General features: G+C 36.0%; 1 protein-coding gene and 1 pseudogene across 4 annotated transcripts in view; one reads left to right on the top strand and one right to left on the bottom strand.

Annotated features, from left to right (window-relative positions):
- TMEM135 (transmembrane protein 135) overlaps positions 1 to 27655 on the bottom strand; it is a 286961-nt gene that overhangs the window by 45071 nt on the left and 214235 nt on the right. The window lies entirely within an intron of this gene.
- Positions 8434 to 8580, top strand: LOC119865063 (annotated as a pseudogene).

Here is a 27655-nt window from a genome sequence, read left to right on the forward strand (position 1 = left end):
CTGTTGACATTTTTAGCTTGGGGAAGGAAGGCCTTCTGAATTACTGCTACCACCCCTTCCACCCACTCTAAAGACTGGTCTAGAGATCTAGGTTTCCCAAAACAGTACAAAATTCATTTCATAAATATCATATCTGGTATCCTTGTTTAAAAACACTCAAATTTCATTTAGTTTCGCTAGTACACTGGAGACCAACTCTATCTATATCGTTAGCATAGTACTCAAACGCCCAAAGAAGTAAACAGTGCTTACCAAACTGTGGTCTTGGGGGGGGGGGGGGGGGGGGGGCGGTTACAGATAAACAATACAGGGAGACTTGAATAACCTGAAAGCAAGTTAATTAACAGCCTGGCCTGCAGTTCCTTTCTCTATAAGAGAGGAGGAAAAACAAAAAACTCTCCTAAAAAATTGCAGTGAACATGAAATCAAATGAGGTGATATAAAATCATCTATCAAGAGCAGTGCTTGGCACATGATTATGTATTCAGTATGTGTTGAGTTCCCTTCTCAACACAAACAATATGTGTTTTCTACAATATGTGGTGTTCTCCATACCCCCTCTTTGGTATTTGGAACTTTTCTCTGAATCTATGATCTCAGCTATAAAAATCTACATGCAAATCCCAAGTGATGCTTTCCATTTTATGAGCAAGATACCTGTTCTATTTTTCTTTATAACCACAGTCTGTTAGAAGGATTAAAGATCTTGGAAGAACACATATCAATGGACAAGGGAAGGAGAAGACCTAAAATGATAATAAGAGTAAATGGCAAAGAATAAAGGGCACTAGGAAAGGACAGCACCCTTGAAGTCAGATGCTGTCAAGAAGGCTAAAAGGAAAAAACCCCGAATAAGAACATGGGTAAGAAAAAAAAAAAAAAAAAAAGAACACGGGTAAGTGGTAACAATAGTTATATGGTGTTTTATTTGAGCCTCACAATATCTATTTTATAGGTAAATGAGATTGAGATTTAGGAAGACAACTGTTTTGCCCCAGATTGTTAAATTAATAAATTATTAGATGAGAACCAGAATTAGAATCTAAGACTTTTGACTCTAAATCCTATACTTGTTCTATTATGCCATTCTAGACCTAATCAAAACAGAACTCAGACTCTGAAAAGCCAAAAGCTTTGGATGGAATAAATGGGATCACTGACAGCATCTGTGAAAATCTCAATTCTGTTTTTCTTATGTGAACTCCCAGTTATAAAATACTTCTCATGACACTTGCTGTATCAGGTTGCTTATCTGCTTACATTTTAGAAAGGTCATCTATGATTGTTACCTTCTTGACTATAATCCTTAGAAGAAAAGCCCTCCTTGAAAATCACACACCAGCAGTAAATATACATATAATCATAATCTTACTGGGTTCAAGTAATCAACTCCTGGACTACAGCATGGTCATATTAACTCTCAGGTCTGAGAGTTGCTGAACACTAAAAGTGTAACCCTCTCAGTGTCTGATTTTCTTTCCCACATTCCCTGAGGACCTTGCTCTCACTCTTTTGCCAGTTACTCCCCTTACTGGTAGGCAGAGCTAAAATGGTCATTGTAAATTTGTGAATTATGCCGTGAAATGTCATTGAGGAAAGCTTTGAGGGAAGTGGGCAGAGATTGTTTTAAGCTACACTCGTGAAGACATTTCAAGTAAGTCTGGAGTCAGCCCTGAAAGCCATGGCCTAATTCACAAATTTACAATGACCTCTTTCTCTTCACGTTTCGAGAGGTTGTAATTTCTGAATCAGAGGTACTAAGGAAACGTTCTTTGATCTATACTGTAGTACTTTTCTTGGAGTAAATTCTACTAATTTGCTTAACTGAAACTAGAAAAGTGCAAGTAATTAAAAAAATACACAGAATCCGTCCTTAAAACTAACCATTTTTAAAAGCAAATTTTGGAATGTAATTCTATCAGTTTAATGAATTTAAGCATAAATACTAATGATTAACCAAAAATCTAAGTCAAATTCTTCAAAATGTAGAAAAACAAAGGATTTGAAATGCTTAAAAAGACTAGGAGAGGCATCTTAACCAGAATTGTCTTTTCCATCTAGATGCTCTGTGAAACCTAGACTTCTAAGAGAAAAACCTCAAACAGCTGGAATCCAGCTTAGATACACAAAATAAATCACTTCTGACTCAAATTCACTCTCAAAAGCTCTAATCAGGTTTCCACAAGCAACAAAACAAAACAAATAGAGAACATGAATAACACTAGGAAACTGGGTTTACTGATTGTGCAGCAAGAGAAAAAAACACAATAGCAAAGAGGAGACAGGAAAGAATTCCTTGTTAAATCCATGATCATCCATCCAGTATCTTTGACCCTTAAGGTCAGAATTTGGTTCCTAACACATTCTTGAAATAAAGACATAGAACGTTTTCTCATTCTAATTCAAATCCTAATTGGAAACTTAAGTCATCTCAAATGTGATAGTCGATAGAGTGTGTAGAATGAACAAGTCATGAAAATATTCATATTCAGACCATCTTTAAAAAAAAAAAAGTAGGTGTACTTAATCTCCTCTGGAAATCAACAAGATTTTACCTAGCTATCCTGTATTCCACAGCACACAGTCTTACAGGGAAATAAGAATATGGATCATGACATTTAGTTTTATATATTTTTTAATGCATACCATGCATAATATTCTCTACTTTCATAAAAACTCTTTAAGTATTGCCAAAAGCAATCATGAAATCCAAGCTGTGAATAAAACAAGAAACAAACTTAAGTAACTATTGGAAGCTTACTATTTACTTACTTAACTATTGGAAAAAAAAAAAAAAAAACTTTTCCAATGAAATGTTTTTCCTCTAAAATACTTTTGTTTTTCTTTTTCCAAATAATAAAACTTCCACAACTCCATCTAAAATCAGATATAGCAGATTCTCCACTCTTTAAAGGGGGGTGGACAAGAGAGCTTATCTCCTGAGAAAGAGGGAGAATTAGAAAAGAATTTCCCTCTGATCATTTAGGACTCTCCTGGTCCAATAATCAATCTTCTCCTACATACCTAAATAAATGAAACAAAGTGAGAATTTTTCATCCACTCCCTTCCCATGTAAGGACAAGAAGCCCAATTTAAAAACATTGCTTTAAAAAACACTGCTTTTTATTAACGTGTTAATAACACTTATTTTATGTGACTATACAATCAAACTCCACTTAATCACTTTATGGAAGCATTTTACTCTAAAGGGTAACTACAGCAATTATGACTTGTGCCCTCTGCAATTTGCTTTTTGCGTTACTGTCACCATATGCCATGAGTGCCCCCAAATCCCCACTCTACTGTTTCTCAATCCTTCTCCTAGCCTATGTCTGTTAATTCAATTTCCAGTCCAAAATGTTCTGATAAAATCGGTGTACAAGCATCTGCCTTTGGGTCAGGTCATGATCCTGGGCTTCTGGGATGAGTTCCGCATCAGGCTCCCCTGCAGGGAGCCTGCTTCTCCCTCTGCCTATGTCTCTGCCTCTCTCTCTGTTTCTCATGAATAAATAAATAAATAAAATCTAAAAAAAAAAAAAATCAGTTAAAAGATCAGGAGGAAAAGATGTGGACACCAAGGATGGTGTCTCACAGACTGCTGAATACTTACCCAATATCTATCCTCCCTTTCTAAATAACAGAAATCCATTGTCTAGTTAGGCATACTGCTACCCAGAATAAAACATCAAAATTCCCAGCTTGTATGGCCATATGACTAAATTCTAAATAATGAAATGACAGCAAAAGTGTTGTGCGGGGCTTTGCTTAAAGAAAGCAGATTTTGATACAATGGGTCCATTTTTTTCTTTTTTCACCAGTCATCTCCCTTCTGGCCTATAAGCCAGATACAGTGGCTGGGGTTCCAGCAGCCATCCTAGTACAGGAAGTGATCTCAAGAAGAAAATACATTCACAAGGCTGATGAAACAGATAGTGGACTGGACACAGTGACTGTTGAGTTACCATATCAGTCCTGGACTGCCCACCTCAGGTCCTCTTTTATATAAGAAATAAATTTCTCTCACATCTAAGCCACTGTATTTGGGTTCTTCAATCTTAAACACTGAATCCCAAATAATCCACAGGGAGTAAAAAAATAAGAAAAAGAATGTAGGGCACGATCCTGGAGACCCGGGATCGAATCCCACGTCGGGCTCCCGGTGCATGGAGCCTGCTTCTCCCTCTGCCTATTTCTCTGCCTCTCTCTCTCTCTCTCTGTGTGACAATCAAAAATAAATAAAAATTAAAAAAAAAATTAAAAAAAAAAGAATGTAAAAGAGAAGTTTTATTTTTTTATGAGCCATATTCTTCCAGATATCACATATAATAATTTAGCATTAATGGTAAATATCACAAACTCTGGATTCAGACAGCTGGGTCCAGGTTCTGGCTCTGCTACTTATCAACAGGTTAGTTTACCCTCCCTGTACCTTCAGTTTACCCATCTGTAAAAGTGAGATGATGATAATTAGTACCTACCCCCACAGGATTGAGTATTCACATGTACAGTACTTAACATGTGAGACAATATAAGTGCTATATATATGTTAGCTACATGATTACCTCTGATATGTATAATAACAATAAATAGCCCTGATTATAAATTTATATTTCAATACTAAATGATTTGAGGAAACTGCTCAAAACACGGAGATTTTTCTCAAATATATACAGAGTCCAAAACTGGAAGATGGATGCAGCCAAATATATCTATTTAATAAGAGAAAATTTATTTCACTACGAGATTTTAAAAAATATTCCCAGGAAAGGATAATGATATCATTCAATGAGAAAACAATTTTTTAGTTTTACCACTCAGTAATTTAAATGAATCGTTAAAGAAGAAGCAATTTTTATACCATCTTGGTAATTTATAAGCGTGATCATATGATCATTAACTCAAAGAATATAAAACTTTGAAGCATTTTCTTTAAATAGCATGAGACATTCAGGAAAATTTACTTCCAACATGTGCATAATCAGCTTACCATTTTAACAAATAGAATTCTACAGTCCTTAGACAGTGAATGTTTCATTTGACATATAAATTTTGCACTAATTTCACCCATACTTCTAATCATTTCTCTTACCCATCCTAGTACTCTTGACTTCATCTCTTTAATGGTGAGATTGTGATAGTCCACCTGTAGTAGGTATACTCCATTCCAAACACCAAAACACATGAAAACCCAATGGGGTTAGGACATAATATTGCTATTTCAATCAGCTTTATTACTCAATAAATCACCTTTCACTGAGGACATACTACTACTTTGTGTGTTGTCCTATAATTTTAACTCCATCTTGAAAAGATTCAGTGTGTGTGCATTTTTTTTTTCTTGGCCTATCTCCGATGAAAACTAGCTATCCCGTAAAGACATATATGTCCTACAGCCCTCTCAAATGAAGGCTATTTGTTTACTAATCACATTCTTCCTTGTTCACTATTTCTAGCTTTATATCATTTATCTCCAATTCTTTAGTAAATGTCTTGAGCATTTGAGGCTCATGCCATTCAGTCATACCATCCCTCTTGCCTCCTCATCACTGTCATATCTACTAATCTCTTGTTATTCTCCCACAGACATCAAAGGCTTTGGGACTTGACTGTCTTTCCAAAACCTTCCATTAGGGATCCCTGGGTGGCGCAGCGGTTTAGCGCCTGCTTTTGGCCCAGGGCGCGATCCTGGAGACTCGGGATCGAATCCCACATCAGGCTCTCGGTGCATGGAGCCTGCTTCTCCCTCTGCCTATGTCTCTGCCTGCCTCTCTCTCTCTCTCTCTCTCTCTGTGACTATCATAAATAAATAAAAATTAAAAAACAAAACAAAACAAACAAAAACCTTCCATTATTCCGAGTGACTTCCATGTCCACACATGGGATCCATGCAGTCCTCTGGCCTTCTCGATTCCAGCGAGTAACTACATGTTAGCTCAGCCATCTACTTCTACAGTTATTACCATAATTTTGCCATCCTTGCTGTTGTTGGATCATAAATCCAAGCAGTCCATCTTACTACTTCCAGTTGTCTTGATGAACTATTCCCACCATGGAGATTCTCTGGTCTCCTAAGAGACTTCCAGTTCATTAGCTTCATAGTGCTTCCCATCTATCAACGCTTTCTTCTTCACTACACTTCTAATCCATTTTAAATTCCATGATCCTAGGAAACATTGTATGACCTAAACTCCTTTCCCATTCAGTTCTTGCATCGTCTCCATTGGCAAAACTACAAATATCATGAAACTGACTACTTTCTCCATAAATATAATGAGGCTGATATGTGCTACTAGGGAAAACTACACAACAAAATATAATAACCCTGCTCAACGGATCCTGAACATGGCCCAGCAATCCTATGTTTTCCTCTGATCTATACATAACAAGAATTTCAAATCCTCCAAATTCTGTTCAGGCCTTTGACTCTCTTTTCTTAGTTTCATCAAAGATCCTACCTTCTACTTTTACTAAGAAACACAGAAGTTACCAGACATGACTTCTCAGTGAAAAGTTGAGAATATTCATGCCCAACAGCTTCTGCTTTGTATCATTTTCTCTTTCTTCCCTCCTACTGTATTAGATAGTAGTTAAAGCTAAGAACATAGGATAAGCTATTCACAATGAGAAAACAGAAAAAGAAGAGAGTCTAGAACCAATCTTTGAAGAATTCTAAGATTTGACAGCTGTGTAGAGAAGAATGAAGCTTCAAATCAAGGTATAAATTTTACACTAAAAACAAGTCAGCTACATTGTTTATACACACACATATTTATACAAGAAACTGGTTTTGAAGACAAATATAACGCAGTGTTTTCCAACAATATTAAACATTAGCCCTTGACAGATGAAATTTGGAAATGTTATTAATTACTGCGGTCCAAGGAAATCTTTTCCCCTGTGTAAATGAAATAATCTTGACAGAATTTTACTAGCCAAGGGTGGTGGGGAGAAACATGAAATTATTACCCTTTGTAGACATAAAACTTTCTAGTTGGAACAAAGATAGCTCTTGCTCATCAAGAGCATATGTAGATTTAAGATCTTTAACTATAAACAGTAGGCTTCAGGCCTGGGTGGTCTGTGTTATGTCCAATAATATATAAATTGGCTTATCCTCAAAATAAATATTTCCTTTTTCATTACTCTGAGTCATGGAAGACATTCAATCTTTGCTTAAAAAAGAAAGGTTTTCAATAAAGTCTTTTAGATATGTCTATATATTCAATAGATAGTTCAGGATACTATTCTTCAGTAAATGCATATATAAAGATCTTAAATTATTTTCTCAGTCTCTCAAGGAACATTCTATAAAACTGAGAAGACGCTTAATGAGAAATGAATCCTCCCTATGCATATAATGGTCACTGATATTTTTTGCAAAGTATTTTAATAAAAGGCTATGATCCAGGAGATGAAATGAACAAAATAACCTATACTCTTGCTTTTAATCTCAGAGATAACTTATCACTATACTATTTGGCACAACATACAAGCTACCTAAAGATTATTTTAAAGTAAACATGACTTTTTCTTTAAATTTTATATCAAAATGACAGCTGATTAGGTTAAACATGTCTTTAAGAGAATATTTAAATATTTTATAAATGATGCATATGAATTATTTTCAAGCCTTCAGGTGTTTATCAAACTTTGGTCTAAAAATAAGGAAAAGTAGCATACAAATGAAAGGAAACAGATTTTTCTTTTCTTTTTCTTTCTTTCTTTTTTTTTTGAAAAAGAGTAGAAGAGGGGAAAACACTAAGGAGTATTATACTCCATTCATGTATAATATGGCAAAACGGCTCCATGAAACAATCCACAGAATTGTTTTTCTCTTTCAGGATGAAAACAGTCCAGTATTCTTCATGCATGATAGGAACTTGGTCTGACTCAGGATTTGTTTCCATACCTGCCTAATGAGTTGGCCAGAATATATTCTAAAGTCATAACAAAGACATATCATCAGTGTTTAAAGATTCCAAAATCATCATGACCAGATGTGTAGGGCTGAAAATCTTGGCTTTTGGCTGGGTTTCTCACAGTTGGTCTATAAAAATGAGCATTAAATATTATTTGTTCTAGCTTTAAATTTCCTCCTTCTAAAAGAGCTGATCTAAGTGTGAAACACTTTCTCTATGAAAAGTTAATGAACATTATGAGGAAATGTTTGAGCTGCAACTGGCTGTTTTCCAGGCAGTACATATGGACTCAGATGTTCACTCAGCTCTTATATAACCCAACTCTCAGACCTGTAGCTGTGGAACACTAACAGTATTTTCCCCCTATATAATTAATACAGTACTATTCATTTTATTATCTAAATGATAAAAAATTTCACCTTCAATTCTTAGTTTTTCTAATAACTGAAAATTTGTGACAAACACCATAGCCATCTTTTAACTATAAATATCTTTATTGGAATAAAATAGGTAGATCGCTTCTCGGCCTTTTGGCTAAGATCAAGTGTGGAATAAAATAGGTAGAAAAAAAGCTACACATTTTTAATATTGAGGAAGATAAGATCTATCTTGAGTTTGAATCCAAACATTCATTACACTAGTATTATTGGATGCATTAAACTAAGTCTAAATAAACAGAAATCTAACATGCGGGGCGGGGCGGGTAGAGGGAATGCACATTTTAAGTAAAAACTATACATTTTCTTATGTTTATTTTTTTAAGATTTTTTAAAAAGATTTTATTTATTCATGACAGACAGAGAGAGAGAGACAGAGACACAGGCAGAGGGAGAAGCGAGCTCCATGCAGGGACCCCGATGCAGGACTCAATCCCGGGACCCCAGGATCATGCCTTGGGCCGAAGGCAGGCACCAAACTGCTGAGCCACCCAGAGATTCCCCTATACATTTTTATAAAAAAGAGAATAAAGAAAGACATAAAGGAAAAAAAAAAAAGAAAGACATAAAAAATACAAGGCATCATTTTTAAAAAGTTTTATTTACTTATTTGAGATAGAGATATAGAGAGAGAAAGAAAGAAAGAGCATGAGCAGGGAGGAAGGGGAGAGGCAAAGGGAGAAGCAGACTCCCTAATGAGTAGGGAGCCCAATGCAGAACTCGATCCCAGGATCCCAGGATCCCAGGATCATGACCTGAGCTGAAAGCAGACGCTCAACTGACTGAGCCACCCAGGCTCCCGAATACATGCCACCTTCAGTCTAGCTAATATATGAAAACAACATTTTCTTTTCTTCCCCGTAGTAAGACAGTACTACCAGGAGCGATGAGTGTGCAATACAGGAAACCTTTCATGTACTTGTGGAAAACTTTACTTCAGAGTTATAATTTAAACATGAGTAATTGCTTTATAAAACAAATATTTTATCAGCTCAGGGATGTGCCCATTCAGCAAGAGTGTATGTTTTCTATTATAAACTTTGTAAAGGATAGCCCTTTTTCATACTTGTGTCACTCATACTCTTTATTCTGTTTATTATTGAACAAAATTCTAGGGTGCAATATACCATTAAAACAATAACTTGATCATTAGAATTTTATTATGGTATCACTTCAAATGATTCAAAATTTAATACACTGTCATTTAAATGCTAAAAAAAGTAGCATTAGTTACTCAAGAACTATACATTCTGAAGGAAATTCAATTCTTACATGGCATGAAATAATAAAGAATATACAAAGACTACTTAAAAAAAAAAAAAAGAAGGTGATTTCTAAAACTAAACTAAAATTTGTTTTTAAACTGTTTCTAACACTGGCAGTTGTCACCAAAGATGTTTCACAACTACATACCACATCACATATGATGTACATATCTACATATCATAGAAAATTTGTAAATCTATAAATTTTGTCAGTTCCACAGAATCAATAATGTATACCAAGTCTCCTGACATAGATCAGGATAAATTTGCAATTGTAGGATTTTTTTTTAACTTCTGCTGCAGTTTCAGATGAATACTGCCTCTGTTCTCACATGGCAACAATATTCAGAAAGTCCTTTTTTAAAATTTTTTTTATTTATTTATGATAGTCACACACACAGAGAGAGAGAGAGAGGCAGAGACAGAGGCAGAGGGAGAAGCAGGCTCCATGCACCGGGAGCCCAACGTGGGATTCGATCCATGGTTTCCAGGATCGCGCCCTGGGCCAAAGGCAAGCGCCAAAACGCTGCGCCACCCAGGGATCCCAATATTCAGAAAGTCCTAAACAAGAAATCAAGATGTTTTCAAATGTAAGACAATAGACAAAATAGTTTAGGATATGAGAAATTTGCTTCATCAACAATCTTTCATTATCAGAAAGCAAACAGCATTCTGACAATGTAATTTAACAGAAAATTTCTAGACTAGTACCTATTTATATAGGTAAGTCAAGAAATAACATCTCTATATTAGACATGCAGAATTTATATGCATAAATATGAGCATGATAATCATGCTGCTGGATAACTGAAGAAACTGTATCTAACCTACCACTTATCGAGGGTCTATTCTATAGACAGAAATGAGGACCTATTTTGATAGGATACTCGATAGGCTTCCAGAATTTAAAAAAGAGTCCATTTCCTTCAAAAATTTCAGTCTAGGGCATCCCGGGTGGCTCAGCGGTTTAGCGCCACCTTTGGCCCAGGGAGTGATCCTGGAGTCCCGGGATCAAGTCTCACGTCGGGCTCCCTGCATAGAGCCTGCTTCTCCCTCTGCCTGTGTCTCTGCCTCTCTCTCTCTCTGTGTCTCTCATGAATAAATAAAATCTTTAAAAAAAGAAAAACTCATAGTCTAGTGAGTTTTACGTGGTATTACAGAAAACAAAAGGATTATATAAAGGATACTACTCACAAGAAAAGGAATAGTCTTACTCCTTTCTAAAATCATATAGAAAAAGAAAAGTCTTAATAATGCATCAGCACCACCTTTAACAACAAATGCAGCTAACAAGAGGGGATAGAAACCTCCATATTTTTAGCCCCTTCTAAATTATAGTCACAGAGCTAAACATTCAATATGTTATCCCATAATACTTTAGCTCATATCTTTACATCACCAATAGGGTTTACACTGCCCATTTTCTGGGTAAGAACAAAACCAAAAGAATTACAGAACTTGCTCAAGATTAAGCAGCTAGAGCAAGTGGTACACATTCTCACTCAACCCCCCTAAGCATGCAAAGCAGATGCTTAGATATGCAATCATGCTAGCAATGCAAGTGGCAACAACTATTATGAAATACCATTAATCTTAAACTACTGTTCCTAGCCTTTTATCTTTCTCTCAGGACCTGTAGTGTTCAGTGGTGTTAAAGAGCTACTCTTGCTGTTACCAGGCCTGGGGTACTCCACATTAAATGAAACTCAGAGGCTTTACTGCCTAGCAATGTACCCCATCCTCATGCTATACTCATTAAGAATGTAACTTCTTGGGGCGCCTGGGTGGCTTGGTTGGTTAGGAATCTGCCTTCAGCTCAGGTCGTGATCCCAAAGTCCTGGAGTTTGAGCTGATATGGGGCTCCCTGCTCAGTGGGGAGTCTGCTTCTCCCACTAGTGCCCTCCCCCCACCCGCCCTCTCCTCCCTTGCTCCTTTTCAAAGAATTAAAAAAAAAAAAAAAAAAAGTAACTTCTAGATTCCAACATGCTTTTAAGCACTACATTCTTATAAAATATATTCTGTTTTCAAAGGTCAGGGTGTTCAAGATTAATTCTGCATTAAAGAACAATCATAAGCAATTTGTGTTTTCTAAAGGTCAAATCTTCATTTAGAAGTAAATATTTCGCTTCATTCAGATAAAAACTGCACACAATTTCGGAGTAGTTCTGTCTCATTCAGGACATTATTTTACAGCAGTAAGGAACTATAGCCCCAACTCAGTGGCATGATACAGTTAAGTTTATTTCTAGCTCATGCTGCAAGTTCAGCAGGAGAGCTCTGTTCATTCTAGTCAGGAATCCAGGCTGATGGGTGCTCTATCTTGACACACATTTCCTAGATTAGGGAGACAGGAATAGGGGATGTGGTAATTGATATATGAATTCTTAAAAGCTTCTGCCCAGAAGTGACATACATATATCACATTCATTCATATCCCTTGGCCCTAATCCCATCACACTTAGCTACAAGGGTCAGTAAAATACACTCCTACCATGTAACCCAAGGTCAGGGGAGAAATCTGGAAATATTCAGTGATTAGTACTAATAACTACTACAAAATCTAACAGATATTTCCTCAGGCTAAGATAAAATATCTTCTTCACAGAAGAGGCATAATCCCCACAAATTTACTGAGTATTTACTATGTGTCAGTCACTGAACGAGGCCTTATCAGCAGTAGCAGTATCTCTTATCTTCAAGACAAGCAGCAAAGGAGAAATTATTGATATTTTATGAATGAATAAATAGGCTCCAAGAGATTAAGTAAGTTGCTCACAGTTGCACAACCAGTGAATGGTAAAAGTGGAATCTACATCCAGATTAGTCTAAAGCCTGTGCTCATTCCCCTACAAAATTACGAACCGTATGTTCAAAAGGTTACATTTTCCCCCACTCCTAATTCAAACTAAAATTGTCAGGATGGATGATCTAAATCACTGATAGAAATATAAAGAGTGGAAAAGAGATGCCAATCCCCAACACTTAATTTCCAAGATGTTATTTAAAGGGGGCAGGGGGACCAGAAGTCACCTGAAATACAAACGTACTAACTAATACAAATAAATATGTCCGTAAGAAAAATCATCAAAGAAAAAGCCTTCTTTTATCTGGTATTAGTAAAAGGCAGTAAGTCATATTCTCTTCATAAAGAGCTCAATTAACTTGTGAATTGTGTTGTCTACATTCTTACATCCTGACAGTTGAAAACACAGTTTATATCTCTTTATCAAAGAAACAGAACAATAGACTATAGCATTCTGAAAAGCGAAAAATTTTCATGGTTTTGGCCTGCTAGGGCAAGCTATCAAAAAAAAATACATCAAAATTAATTTTTAAAGATATTTTAAAAGAAAGAACAAAAAGCAAACCATACAATTGGTATGCATGAAACCAAATTAAATCTGAGATGAACAACAATAATTGTTGGATAATCTTTTCCAATGAAATGAAAGAAAAAAGTATTACCACTACCAAAGCCAATCTATCTTCACAAGAGAATCTAACGTGCTTGGTGTTCGAAAATATAGTACTTGTTGTAACACCATTTAAAGTCTATCACAAATAAAATAAAAACCCAATATAAACATCCCCAATCTTCAGACAAAAGCTCTATCCAAATGCTCTCCTTTCATGAAATGTACACAGCCAGATTAAATCAAGCCTGAACAGGACTTCTCAATTGTCAATAGGATATTAGTTCTTCTTTTACATTTGCAAAAGTACAAAAGGCCAAAGTGACAGACATATTTAACACAAGCTCCTCTAAACTCAGAATGTTTCCCTTAAAAGCCTGAGGTAACACAACATGTCAAATATTTATGTATTTGTTTTTTGCATTTGAACATTGATTCCTGAAATCTTTCATGTTACAAGACTGATGCTTGGAATTTTTATCTTTCTACATGCTGAGACTATAATTTATTTGAAGCATATATTTTATGCATGAGAAGCTTGGATAAATATATCATATTTTATATACATTTAAAATAATGTCAGGATGAAAAAACTAAATTGTTTTTTAACACTACAAGAGAGAGAGATTTTGTGTATTTGCACATATTGCCTCAAAAAACTTGTGACAGATAAGGAAAAACATTTGAAAAAATGAGTAACTGGAGGACTTCTTGGTCATCTATCTGGATTTGAATTCCAGCTCTACATTTGATAGGACTGCTTCATTTTTAATGCTTCGGTTTCCTCATCTGTAAAACAGGGCTACAAGTAATATTCTGAAAGCTCTTTTGAGGAAAATAATGCACATAAAATGTTTAACACGGCGCCTGACACATAGTAGGAGCTCAATAAAGGTTAGCTGCTGCAGCTACCACTGAGCTGATCATCTTTTTAAAGGACTGGTCAAATTTTCACAAAATATCTTCTTCCTCTTTTGAAATTCAATGGTGTTCAAATGTCTATCCTCACCTTGGGCACCCAGCATATAAACCATTTACTTTTTGCTAGTAGGTATGTGCAATAATCACTAATTGCCTCATGCTCCTCACATCTGCTGAGATCAGAGAAATCCTTGTGCTCTAACCAGTGAATGACCATATTAAGTGATGCCTTAAGACTGGATTTTTTCAATAATGGATATAGGTAAGGTAACAAGTACAATAAGACTTAACATTTATTGGCTAATTACTATGTAGCAGGTACTGTTCTAAAAACTCATTCAATCCTAGTAATAATCCTAGGCCTTATCATCAACTCCATCTTAACAAAGCAAAGCAATGAGGCAAAAGAAAGGTAATTTGTCCAATACCACACAAAGTGGTATCCAAATCCAAGCAACAGACTCCAACTACTGGACTCCCAGTTTCTCAGGTGGGACCAGACCATTATGAAAGCCTTTTAATATCTGAAAGAGTTTAGACTTTACTCTGGGGGCAAGAAATTCATTGAATGCCTTTAAACCAGAAGCACAGTATCAGAACACTCTCTGGTTTCTGAGTGAAGTGGAGAGGTGAGACAAGAGACACGTGCAGACCTATAAGAAGGCAAAGGAAGCCTTGATTAAGGAGTAGAGCAGCAGTGGTGAGCATGGAGAGAGTCTCAGAGATTCAGCATTTATTAAGGCAAAATAGACCATTTTTGGTGACTGTATTTATCGGAGTAATTGAAAAGGAGAAGTTTGGGATGGTGGCCAAATTTCCAACTGGGGCCAACTGGATACGTGGCATGTCCATTTATTGAAATGAACACTTGAAGAAAAACAGTTTGGGGGAGAAGAAGTTAGGGGAGGGGTTGAGACAGAGACAATATGTTCACTTTGGGGAAAATTTATTTTGAGGGGCAGTGAGATAAGTAAGCAGTTTAGGAGAGATAGAGATCTGTGACACAGATACAGATGAAGGGATGGTCAGTATATGAATGGTAACTGAGCCCAGAGAAGTATGTAAGAGCACCCGCAGAGAGTATGAAGAGTAAGAAAAGCTGAGGTCCTAGAAAAGAATATTAAATAGAAAAACTCTTAAACGATAATATAAGTAAGAGAAGGACAAAGAGGGGATGGAGGAATGGCTGGACAGAGAGGAAAAGCAAGATTTCAGGGAAAGTAAGCAGAGTGTTGTAAAGGATGACACTTGGACAGCAATGTCACAACCAGTTGAGAGACTTAATAAGATATAAACGTGCCTAGGAGAGTTGGTTACAGGGTGTCTTTGATGATCTCGGTGAAATGAATTTCAGAAGCATAATATGTGGAAATTGGCACAAAAGAAAGACAAATAGCAAGTGTGGGCAAATGATTTGAGAAATGTGGCTGTACAAAGGAAGAAAGACGCAAGGTAGTAACTAGAAGAAACAATGAGGCAAATAAGCGTTCTTTTTCCTCTCCCTTTCCCTCCCTTTCTTTGTAATATGTAAACATTGTTCTAAGCATTCCAACATCTAAGTCTTTCCTGATACTATCAACTCTATCTGCATTACTGTCCTCATCACTAACCTCTTAACCTCTTGTGTTTAAGTTCTATTAATCTTTCCAGGCTTGGACAAGATGCTGCTTGTTAGTGAAACATCCACCACACTTACAGATTGAAACTAATCATGTATCCTTCCTGTCTGCTGTACTGTATTCATGTCACTGGTGTGGTACTGCGCCCACTACTATTTTTTTTTTTTAAGATTTTATTTATTTATTCATGAAAGACACAGAGAGAGGGAGGGAGAGGTACAGGCACAGGCAGAGGGAGAAGCAGGCTCCATGCAGGGAGCCCGATGTGGGACTTGATCCCAGGTCTCTAGGATCACACCCTGGGCTGAAGGCGGCACTAAACCGCTGAGCCACCCTGGGGGTTGCCGGCGCCCACTACATTAAAGTAACTTATGCACAAAGGTCTTAGTCCACTGGAGTTGCTTTAACAAAATGCCATAAACTTAGTAACTTAGTAACTTAGTAACAATAGAAATGTATGCCTCACGGTTCCAGAGGCTGAGAAGTCCAATATCAAAGTACCTGCAGATTTGGTGTCTGGTGAGAATCTGTTTCCTGGTTTGGAACTTCCTTGCTGTGCCTTCACATGGCAAAAGGAACAAAGTACCTCTCTTGAGCCTCCTTTACAAGGACATTAATCCCATTCATGAGGGTTCCACCTGCATAGTCTAATCACCACCAAAAGGCCCCTCCTTCTATACCATTACCTTGAAGGTTAGAATTTTAGTATATGGATTTGAAAGGGGACACAAACATCCAGACCTTAGCAAGAAGTAGCATCTCTTCTGACAAACCATCAGTCTTTTTTAACGACCAAAGCACTGCACATAGATATACTCAATAAATATTTCCTGAATGAACAAAACTCAATGATTAATAATGGAAGAGGAAAAAAGAGAAAGAGAGGAATATAAGAGATCTGAGAACACATCACCAATCTATACTCTCACCACCTGGCCTGTGATGATAAGGGGAGCTTGGAAGCATTGTGTACTTAGGAAAAAAAGCATTTACCTCTCACTTCCTATTTTCTACAGGGACACTGTAGTGTAGCACAGAGCTTCCCAATGGGTGTGTCTGCCACAAATGACTGAACAGGATCACTAGGTACTAAATCCTTCTTTACTCTGACTTGATTCAGTGGGAGTACAGGAGACTTCTAAGGTATCCATCTCCAGGTCAGTTGCCTCCAGTTATAAGCAGTCTTAGCCATTTTCCCTACCATGCACATCTTCTACATACTACATGATGTGAAAAAGACCAGGAAGTACTTGTGTAGCCAGATAGAGTGAGAAAATGAGAATAGGCTCTGAGATTAGAAAAAACCCAAATGCAAAATTAACAAGGCAGGAAACCACAAATGTTGGAGAGGATGCGGAGAAAAGGGAACCCTCTTACACTGTTGGTGGGAATGTGAAGTGGTGCAGCCACTCTGGAAAACTGTGTGGAGGTTCCTCAAAGAGTTAAAAATAGACCTGCCCTACGACCCAGCAATTGCACTGTTCGGGATTTACCCCAAAGATTCAGATGCAATGAAACGCCGGGACACCTGCACCCCGATGTTTCTAGCAGCAATGTCCACAATAACCAAACTGTGGAAGGAGCCTCGGTGTCCCTCGAAAGATGAATGGATAAAGAAGCTGTGATCTATGTATACGTGAAATATTACTCAGCCATTAGAAATGACAAATACCCACCATTTGCTTCAACGTGGATGGAACTGGAGGGTATTATGCTGAGTGAAGTAAGTCAATCAGAGAAGGACAAACAGTGTATGTTCTCATTCATTTGGGGAATATAAACAATAGTGAAAGGGAATATAAGGGAAGGGAGAAGAAATGTGTGGGAAATATCAGAAAGGGAGGCAGAACATAAAGACTCCTAACTCTGGGAAGTGGTGGAAGGGGAGGAGGGCGGGGGGTGGGGGTGAATGGGTGACGGGCATTGAGGGGGGCACTTGACAGGATGAGCACTGGGTGTTATTCTGTATGTTGGTAAATTGAACACCAATAAAAAATAAATTTATTTTAAAAAAAACAAAAAAAAATAAAAATAAAAAATAAAATGGAAAAAGAAAAAACCCAAATGCAAACCCCATCTCTGTTTATTTCCAGTTACACAATCCTTGGCAAGTTACTTAACCTCTCAAAGCCTCAGTTCCCTTACATATAAAATGGAGAAGATATCAGTACCTACAGTAGTTTATAGTGGGTACTAGGAAGGATTAACCCAATACTGTTTAAAAAGCACTCAGCACAATGCCTGGTACATAGTAAGAATTCAGTAAATACAGGCTAGATGTAATCATTTCATCTTTCATCACTGTCACCATCCACAGTCCTCTCCAATTGCAAAAAAAAAAAAAAGACAAACTGGCTCTGAAGCTCTGGGAGACACTGACTAGTATGGTGGATTTTTTTTTTTTAAGTCATGGGAGATCTGTAAAGTTCCTATTAATATATCACTCCTTCAAAACTGATAAAACGTAAATGTCTGTTCCTCAGATTCATGATATTTATCTCTTCCACTAGTCTGTTGTTAGCTTCCATAAGCATTTAAAACTTCTTCCATTTATGTTGCATGTCCAGAAATCAGACTTTATGCACTATTTCCTATAGAAAAGTGTTATAAATAAGAGACTATAGGCAAGTTCTACTTGGGGTCCACTAGTCACACTCCAAATAAAATTGGGCACTGAACTAAGGCATGCTGCGCCCAAAGTGTGGCCTATATAATGATTCCCAACTTGTTTATGACCACTCACAGGACAGACTTAACTGACAGGGTAAAAAAATAAAATAAAATCAATAAATAAATAAAAAGGAAATGATGCTGAAAAGAAGAGACATGCTGAATTTCAACAAGAAGTTCAACAGCCAAGAGAAGGAACCTAGTTAGATTTGCAGGGTTAGAAAGATGGCAGAGGTCAGGATCTGCAGCAGACCTAGATGTTATTAAACTCATAAAAACAGCTAAACCCAAAGGAATTATGACTTGGAAAGAGTACTTTTAGATAAGACAGAACGTTATGCAAGGTGGATGTGATCAGCTTAATATTCTTTTAATTTATTTCTGGAACAAAAGGAAATAATATTTGGTTCTTAAAGAGAGATGAAACAGAGGAGAACTAGAACTAAATTCAGGAAGCTAAAAGAAGAGACTTGTGAGATGCTCTAGACATACAATAAAATTCTAGCCACTCTTTTATGGCAACAGCTGTTAGTAACATTCCAGTTTCTGCTTTATGTCAGTTTCATATTTCAATTGTAACTTATTATTACTGTAGCCAATTTGATCTGAAAACCAAGAATGTAAAACCTGTCTTCCAGAACCTAGTTTAAGACTCATCTCATGAAATTTACAATAGTTCAGAGCTTTAAAAAATAACAATCTTTTTTTTAAAATAGATTTTATTTATTTATTCATGAGAGAGACAGAGAGAGGCAGAGACACAGGCAGAGGGAGAAGCAGGCTCTACGCAGGGAGCCTGACGTGGGACTCGATCCCGGGTCTCAAGGATCATGCCCCAGGCCGAAGGCAGCGCTAAACCGCTGAGTCACCCGGGCTGCCCAACAATCTCTTTTTATAAATGTCTTTGGAAATCCAGAATCATTTTCAACAAAATAGAAAAAAAAAAAAATAATGTCCTCAAAGATAATAAACATAGAAAAAGTTTAATATGTTTAATATGTAATTTAATGTTTCTGAGATCCTACATGAAATTAATATAACTTACAATTAGAAGATTAAATTTAAATGACAATTGGCTATATGCACTAGCCTTAAGGCCGCAACTACATTGCAGACAATAAAACTGAAGTCCTCAAAATGTACAAACTGCTGTTCAAATAAATGTTTAATACATCTGTTTACATTTCATAAAAACAGGATCAATTCATGATAAAATTTCAGAGATGACTATAAATATATGCTAATGTATAGTTTCTTCATCTTAAGGAATTATTAATAATGCATAAGGGCAGAGTAACACACATTTAATTCCATTCTAAAATGCCATTCACAGACACATCTGTCACACTTAAAATGACATAATGGATATTTAATGGTAAGTGCCATAAAGCAATTCTAGTTATTTCCTTGACAATATATAATAAAACAAAACAAAAAAATACCAGAAAGCAAAAAACAGAAAGACAGAAAAGGAAACAGGGTGGAGAAGGCAGAGGCAGGGAGAAAGGCAAGGAAAGAAAGAGAGATTGAAACACAGAGACCGAAAGCACAGCCATCTGACTACAAAGGAGCTTTTCTCCTTTCTGGTTTAAAATCTACTCACAAGAAAGGAATTCCAAAAATTTCTAATGGCAATAATCAGAAATATTAATTCAAATAAAAAGATGAATAACTCCATGAGATGAGATTTCCGTTATAGTTAAAACTATTTCATACACAAAACCCAAAACAGGCCTTAAGAAAATTTTGACCAAGCTTCTATCTTCCTTAATTTCTGGGTCTTTCTGCTTAATTTCATCATTCCTCTCAAAAAGGGCTTTCCATTACATCGTACATTTAAGAGTACAAAAACAGCTGAATTTTTTGTCATGTTCCCACATAAATTTCTAAATATTCAATTGTTTTGAAACGATTTATGGTATTTTAAGCAAATTATTCAAATTTCTTTTACCTCTACCCTAACTGCTGACTGAGGGAAGAAAAGTCACAAAAATCCTCAGAGATTTGATTTCCTCACCAGAAAAGGGACAATGCTATATTACATAATCTCTGACTTGCTCCCTACTCTAAAAATCTATGATCCTCCAAAACATTAAGAATCGGTATTATTCACTTTAAAGGCAAATACTTCTGTTTATGGAATTTTGCAACAAGTCAAATGAACTGAAAGTACCACTGAGTCAGCATATAGTCCATGAATTCCTTAACCTCAGTTATTTTTAGGCTTGAATAAATAAACATTGAGATCTATGTCAAATACATAAACTGATTCCTACAGGGAAAGTGTGACTGAAGTTTGGCTCTACTAGGATAAATAACAAGTCCTCCCTCCCCACCAAAAAAAAAAAGTGGGGGGTAAGGGCCAAATCTTGAGGGGTTTAAGGCATAGAAGAAATCCTGAAAGAATGGAAAAGAAGCCAGGATGGTGATATTGCAGAGGTAAAGAGTATAGGATTAGAAATTAGTAAATATGTTTTAAATATGCTCTTTACTGTAAAAAATGACCTAATCTCCATTTAGGAGACTACATTTAACAAAGACAAATTTATCTTAACTTTTCTGTTTTCTCTCTGTAAAATACTCTAATATTCATACTGACTGCTCAGAGATAAAACCACCACTCTCAAATATGACCACATACGCATCTGTTCACACCAGTTTAGTTAATGTCGGTCAAAATTCACTTGTTTATCCTCAAATGTATTTATGTAATTTATATTTGTTTATGTAATTATGTAACTGACCTACATATTAGTCCAAAAAGGACTATTTTTTCCCCCCACGGAAACTGAGCTGAATGCTTTGGAAAGCCAATATCTTCTAAGCATGGTTTATAGAATAAAAACAACTCAGAACCCCAGCTAGAGAACTCATACTCAAGGAAAATGCCATGGTAGATGAGCAGATACATGTGTGTTAATAAGGCACTTAAGATAGACATGTACTAATATTTGGAGATGGTGTTAGTGAAAACAAATCTCATTCCACTGCCACGAGGACAGCTTTCCTTGCATAGCTTTTTTCCCCTGGGTGAGGGCATCAGAATGAAGACGTGAGGAACAGAACTGCCCTAACCGACCCACAGAGCTGCAGTGTGACACAGAGCTGGCCCAGCCAACTTGCTTGTCACTTGCTATGCTATGCAGATAATTTGCAACTAAAACTGGGATAATAAAGTAAAATATACAATAAATGCTAAAAGAAGTTGATGTTGAAAAAATGTGAAATAGAGAAAAGGGTACCTATTAATCCCTAAGCAACCAAAGTAAATATATGATAGTTGTTTTCTCTTTCAACTAGGAAGAGGACTTTAGGGTAAGCCCATTCACCCTTGCTACAGACATTTATATTTAGGGAAAATGTCCTGACTCTATATATTGTCAACTACTAGAACAGATTGCCAAGAGAGGCAGTAAGATTAAAGTTTCAGATTTTCTTTTAATTTTAATCTCATAATTTATCTATTGAGGTATCTTACAGATTTGCTGCTCACAATGAGATTCCAGGGGCCAACAGCACTGGCATCACCTGGGAGCTTGTTGGAAATGCAGAAGCTAAGATCCCATCCCAGACCAACTGAATCATCACCTGCATTTTAATAAAATCTCCAAGTGATTTATATACACGTTAAAGTTTGAGAATTCCCTTATAGCTTTTACATCAGACATTTGAATTTGTAATAGTTCATTTTATACCTCTTGGACATTAATAAGTGTGTACTTTGGAATCAATAAAAAGGAATACCTCATTTTAACAACAAAATCTTTCTTTTTCACCTTTTTTGGAACTATTTTCTTCCTGCTTTTCTAAAGAATAATTTATTTGTTTTTTTTTTAAGATTTTATTTATTTATTCATGAGAGACAGAGAGGAAGAGACACAGGCAAAGGGAAAAGCAGGCTCCCTGCGGGGAGCCCGATGCGGGACTAGATCCCAGGACTCCAGGAACACGCCCTGAGCCGAAGGCAGATGCTCAACCGCTGAGCCGCCCAGGTATCCCATCTAAAGAATAACTTAAAGAACACTATTTCACCTAACTGATATTCTTTTAAGGTGAAAGCCACATCAGTCCAACTCATACTCATTCACACAGTTCTTCTATCAGTAGAATGTAATAGAAATTATAAGGGATATAAGCTAAAATCCAAATACAGTCAAAAACTTCAGCAAAGTGTTCAGAAACTTTAATGATTATAAAAGTCTTAGGACTCTAACTTCAACAAGGTTGGCTTGCTATAACAGATTTCCCTAACGTGATTCATACTAGAAGTTGCTAGTGATTTTAAAAGGTAAAGAGAGTCTCATCTTTCCTAAGAATCCCTGAAAATATCTTAAAATGACACCTGCAAGAAGGGTTTTTTGCAAAATAGTACAATTGGTACAATTACAAATGATACCACTGGAATTGGATATCCAATTCCAAAAGCATCTTATTAACACTCAGGCAAGAAACAGAAGTTAAAATTAGCAATTGTGCATCAGAGCGTGATGTTTCTGTGACAGAGGACATTAGATCTGAGAAGCTCAACTGCTTGCCATTATCTGATTCTAAATATTATTCTCGTGCTGAAGGTGCCAAAGTAGCTCAAAGCCATAAGAATTACATACTCTGTTTTAATGAACAAACAAATCACTTCAGAAAGCTTTCCATTCAGAGGACCCAGGCTGCCACAAGCGACTTACTCTCTAAGGCCTACAAACCCAAAGTTACGTTTTCCTCCTCCTTTTATTTTGCATTTTAGGATGACAGGAACAGGATAAACAGCCAGCAGTCAAGTCACCATCCAGTCCCCACCAGCACAAAGAGGCTTTGTGATTGACAAGAGCATATATAATAAAGGGAGGAGACCCACTTTTTTCTTCCTCTAGGGAAGACGATGGCTGAAATTTTAGAACTTAAAAGCTTCTCCCATTTCGACCAGTTCACCTTGCAGGTAAACATCTTCCTGGTTCAGTGACTCAGTAACACATTACAGACAGAATCTGTGCTGAAAACTGATCATGGTGGAAAAATATTCTTTTACTGTGAATTTCAGCTCAGTGAAGCTATAAGTAAAGTCCTTCCTCCCCTGGGAAGCCCTGTCACTGAACCTGTGCAGCACAAAAAATAAGCCTTCGTGAGTGGAGACTTAATCTGACATTTTAAGGATACAGACCGAAATAAATCCAAATATTTCCAATTTTTGCTGTGACTTTTTAAAAAATAGATAAATGAAGAAAAAATTGATTATACAGATATTAATATAATTTCCTTCTATGCCCTTCCATTCAATAATTTTCTATGGCAAGGATAGTGACTTGAAAAACTTCACCCAAAATAAACAAAGTACAAAATTCTTCTTCAAAATATAATCAATATCAATATATGATCAAATATAATCTATGAAATACATATTAAAATATAATCAAGTTATAAACTAATCATTTCTTTTCCAAGAACTGTACGCTTAATTTTCATTCAAGTTAAATTGGAATGCATTAACAATGAACTCTCTAGGTATTTAAAAAACATCCAGGCAGCCCAGGTGGCGCAGCGGTTTAGCACCGCCTGCAGCCCAGGGTGTGATCCTGGAGACTCTGGATCGAGTCCCACGTCAGGCTCTCTGCATGGAGCCTGCTTCTCCCTCTGCCTGTATCTCTGCCTCTCTCTCTCTCTGTGTCTCTATGAATAAATAAATAAAATCTTTGAAAAAAAAAAAAAAACATCCTCATGATCGGTTTTTAAATGTCAATCTATGACTTTTCATTTTGATAAGAATGCATTAGACTTATATTTGAGAATATTTTCACTAAAAGCCTATATAAATAAAATTTATCATATCATATAAATAAATTTATCTCATCTTTCATCTGTTTTCCTCCAATTAAATAAGTACTTTTGATATATGTATCATATCTGCATATATTTCTGAAATTTGTCTTGGTTGGCAAGCCTCTAAGACCTTTTTTAAACTGCACTTTTCAAAAGTTAATACCAAGTAAAAAATTTAACATCCTAACTCAGAAATATCCAAAAAAACTTAAGCACAATGTTGTATTAGCAATCTTACATACACTTGGGACTTCTATTGTAGCTTCCTCTTTTGTTTTCCTTCTAATTTCAAAGTGTAGTGTCTCACAACTAACAGCATGCATATTCTCAACTGCAGTTCTGACAATTCTGGAAAGAGTTAACAAGCCTTGCAGTGCACATGCATATTCTTCATTCTGTCATTCTCCAAGGGACTACTCTTTCAAACACACCTGAGAAAAAGGTAAGTTTCTGGATGTTCTCTTTCAGTGTGTATGCCTATGTGCCCACAAAAACCAGTAGAATCCCTGAGATGTAGCAACCAGAGGTATATTTAATGGTGATAACACAGGAAACACCATGCCACCGTGCAACAAAGGTCTGCTTCCAGATCAGTTTTTTTTAATAACACACTAAGTGATATAATTTACATAATATACAGCTCAGTATTTAAAGTGTAACATTCAATGATTTTTATAGTCCCAGCCTTGTGTAGCCATCATCATCATTACTTTTGGAACATGTGCATCACCATTAAAAAAATACTCATTTGTATTTTTTTGTAGTCCTCTCCCACTCCTTGCAGTCTCCTAGTCATAGGCAATGCAAATCTTTCTATCTCCATGGATTTGCCTCTTTTGGACACATCAGATAAATGGAATAATATACTATGTGATCTTTACAGCTCAGACTTAAATAATAAAAACAGCTAACATTTATCATATGTGTATAATATGATAGTCATTTAATTATTAAAATAATCCCATGAAGTACTATTATTATTACCACTTTAACATGAGAAAGCTGAGGCACAGAGAGGTTAAGTAACTTAGCCAGGATCACAAAACAAGCTAGACTGAAGTGAGAATTTAAACATAATTCAGTCTGGCTCCACAGTTCATGCTCTTAACCAACCCTGCTATACTACAGTGCCCTTTAATTACCTGTAAGCGAACTCACATGGTAGAAAACAATAGAAACAAAGAGTCAGGCTTGAAAACACCATAGTGAATTACAGTATTCCTCATAACCAATAAAATAAGCATCAAATTTGTACATCTGTATCAGCAAAGTCTAAGAACTTTCTGTGATTAATAATAATTCTCTTTAAACAAGAGGATAACATATAGAAGAGGATTTCCAGAACCTGAAAGAACAGATGCTTGGAATCATTTTATCAGTCATGTTCAGATTATTAAGAGTTATCACCAGTTTCTTTTAGTGAGGAACTGAAGACTGGTATCAGAATCCTTTCTACAGCTTCTAATAATTTGTTGTATGCACCTGTGCAAGTGGATGTGACTATAAGTATGTGTCATTAAAAAGAAGCCTTCCTGCTTAGACTAATCACAGAAAGTTCTTGGTCTTTTCTAATGCAGATATGCGAAGAAAAGGCATTTCATCATCAATGATATGATATCATTTGAGAAGTTGGAGAGAGAACATAAAAATATATATGTGAAAGGAGAGGAGAAAAATATATATATTCACTTCACAAAACAAGTGAAGGAGGGTGGAAGAAAAGGAGGAAGGAAAAAGGAAGGAAAGGAAAGAGGAAGACTGAGGGAGAGAAGGCAGGCAGGTGGACTGGAGAGAAAGATGGACAAAGACATAGCAAATGGCCAATAAAGATACACACAAAAGTGATAGTTATTCTCTAAAAGGTTTTGTTTGGTAGTATTTTCTACAATGAGCAAATATATATACACACACACACACACTTATATTCTTATTATATATTATAGTGAATATTAATTATAACTTAATTTGCCCTCTCACGTGTTCTATAATAAATAATTCTTAATTATCTATTATATTCTTAATTATTATAAATTATTATATATTATATGTATTATATTATTATATATTGTATTAATTATAGTCTTAATTTGAGGCTATTTGCCCTCTCATGTGTTCTACAAAATTCTGGCTATTTCTAATTCACAAGTCATCAGGACTCATTACAGAGTAAGTTTTATCATTCTTCTATACTCATTATAATTCCCAAATTTAAAAATCTCTCTAGGCATTCTATTATAACTCAACCAAATAAAGCCAAAAGATAATTATTAAAAGCATCTGCAAGTACTTATTTATTGTGTCTTCACAACTAAATAGCTTCAAGCTTCTATATTTATCATTTATAAATTATATTCAACTCCAAATAATTTTAATCTCATATTTTCAAAACCAATATATTTATATCTCAAGCCTGAATAAGATGGAATAACTTATAATTATGACTATGGTGTACAGGTGTGAAGTTTTTATAGCTGGAATCCCTGGTTTCAGCTAATACTCTAGATCTACTATAGTAATATAGTATAGTATAGTATTTGGGTTAAGAATGAATAATAAATTTAATTCAAAGGAGTTTGTAATTTCAGACTTCAATTACTACTCCTACTAGTAGTCCAGTCTAAAAAGACTCCTATTAAAAGACTTTCCTTTAATGGAAAGGAAGCCTACATGGAGACAGTAGTTGGCCTACACCTTGGAGTAGCAGCAGATCTGCAGGCCAATTTTTGTAATAGATGCCTGAAATATTAATGCATTACATAAAAAGCTGAAAAGCCCTTCCCAGTTGTCTTAATTCAAGCTATTATAACACAATGCCAGACAACGGATGGCTTAAAAAAACAACAAAAGTCTATTTCTCACAGTTCAGAGGCTGGGAAGCCCAAGACCAAGGTGCCAGCCAATTCAGTGTCTGGAGATGTCCACTTCCTCACAGAAAGCTGACTTCTCACTGTAACCTCATAGGGCACAAGAAGCATGGGAGCTCTCGTGAGCCCTTTCTATAAGGGCAATCATTCTACTCACGAGGACTCAGGCCTCGTGATCTAATCACCTCTCAAAACCCTCATCACTGCTGCTCCCTTTGCCCTTCCCCCTGCTTGTGCACTCTCATTCTCAAATAAATAAAGTCTTCAATGGATGGACTAGCAAAATCTTTAAATAAATAAACAAAATTTTAAAAAAGAACTATTCTGTCAATAAAATAAATGCAACTGTAGAACTTGGAACAAATGACTTCTTGTTCAGGACATAGCTATTACTACTATTAAATTCTTGTTAGATCGTACCTTACAGATTCAAAAGAAATAGAACTTTATAGTACCAACTTAATTTAAGTGAACAGTGCTAACAGAAGTTAAAATTATTTTTAACAATTTTAGTCAGAAGTGCACATCAGGTTCTTTGTACAAAAACAGATAAATGTAATTACAATTTATCCTTTATTTTAACTGCAAACTGCCTCCTTGATTCACAAAGGGGCTCCAATATCCAGTGGAACCTCAGAACTACTATGGGACTAAAACAAGCCTACACCAGCAGCATGTTAATGGTGCAAACTTTTTACTTATTTAGCAACGTGTGGATGTCAGCACTTCTCGAACT

Source organism: Canis lupus, chromosome 21 (genome assembly GCF_011100685.1).
Source record: "Canis lupus familiaris isolate Mischka breed German Shepherd chromosome 21, alternate assembly UU_Cfam_GSD_1.0, whole genome shotgun sequence".
Taxonomy (NCBI): domain Eukaryota; kingdom Metazoa; phylum Chordata; class Mammalia; order Carnivora; family Canidae; genus Canis; species Canis lupus.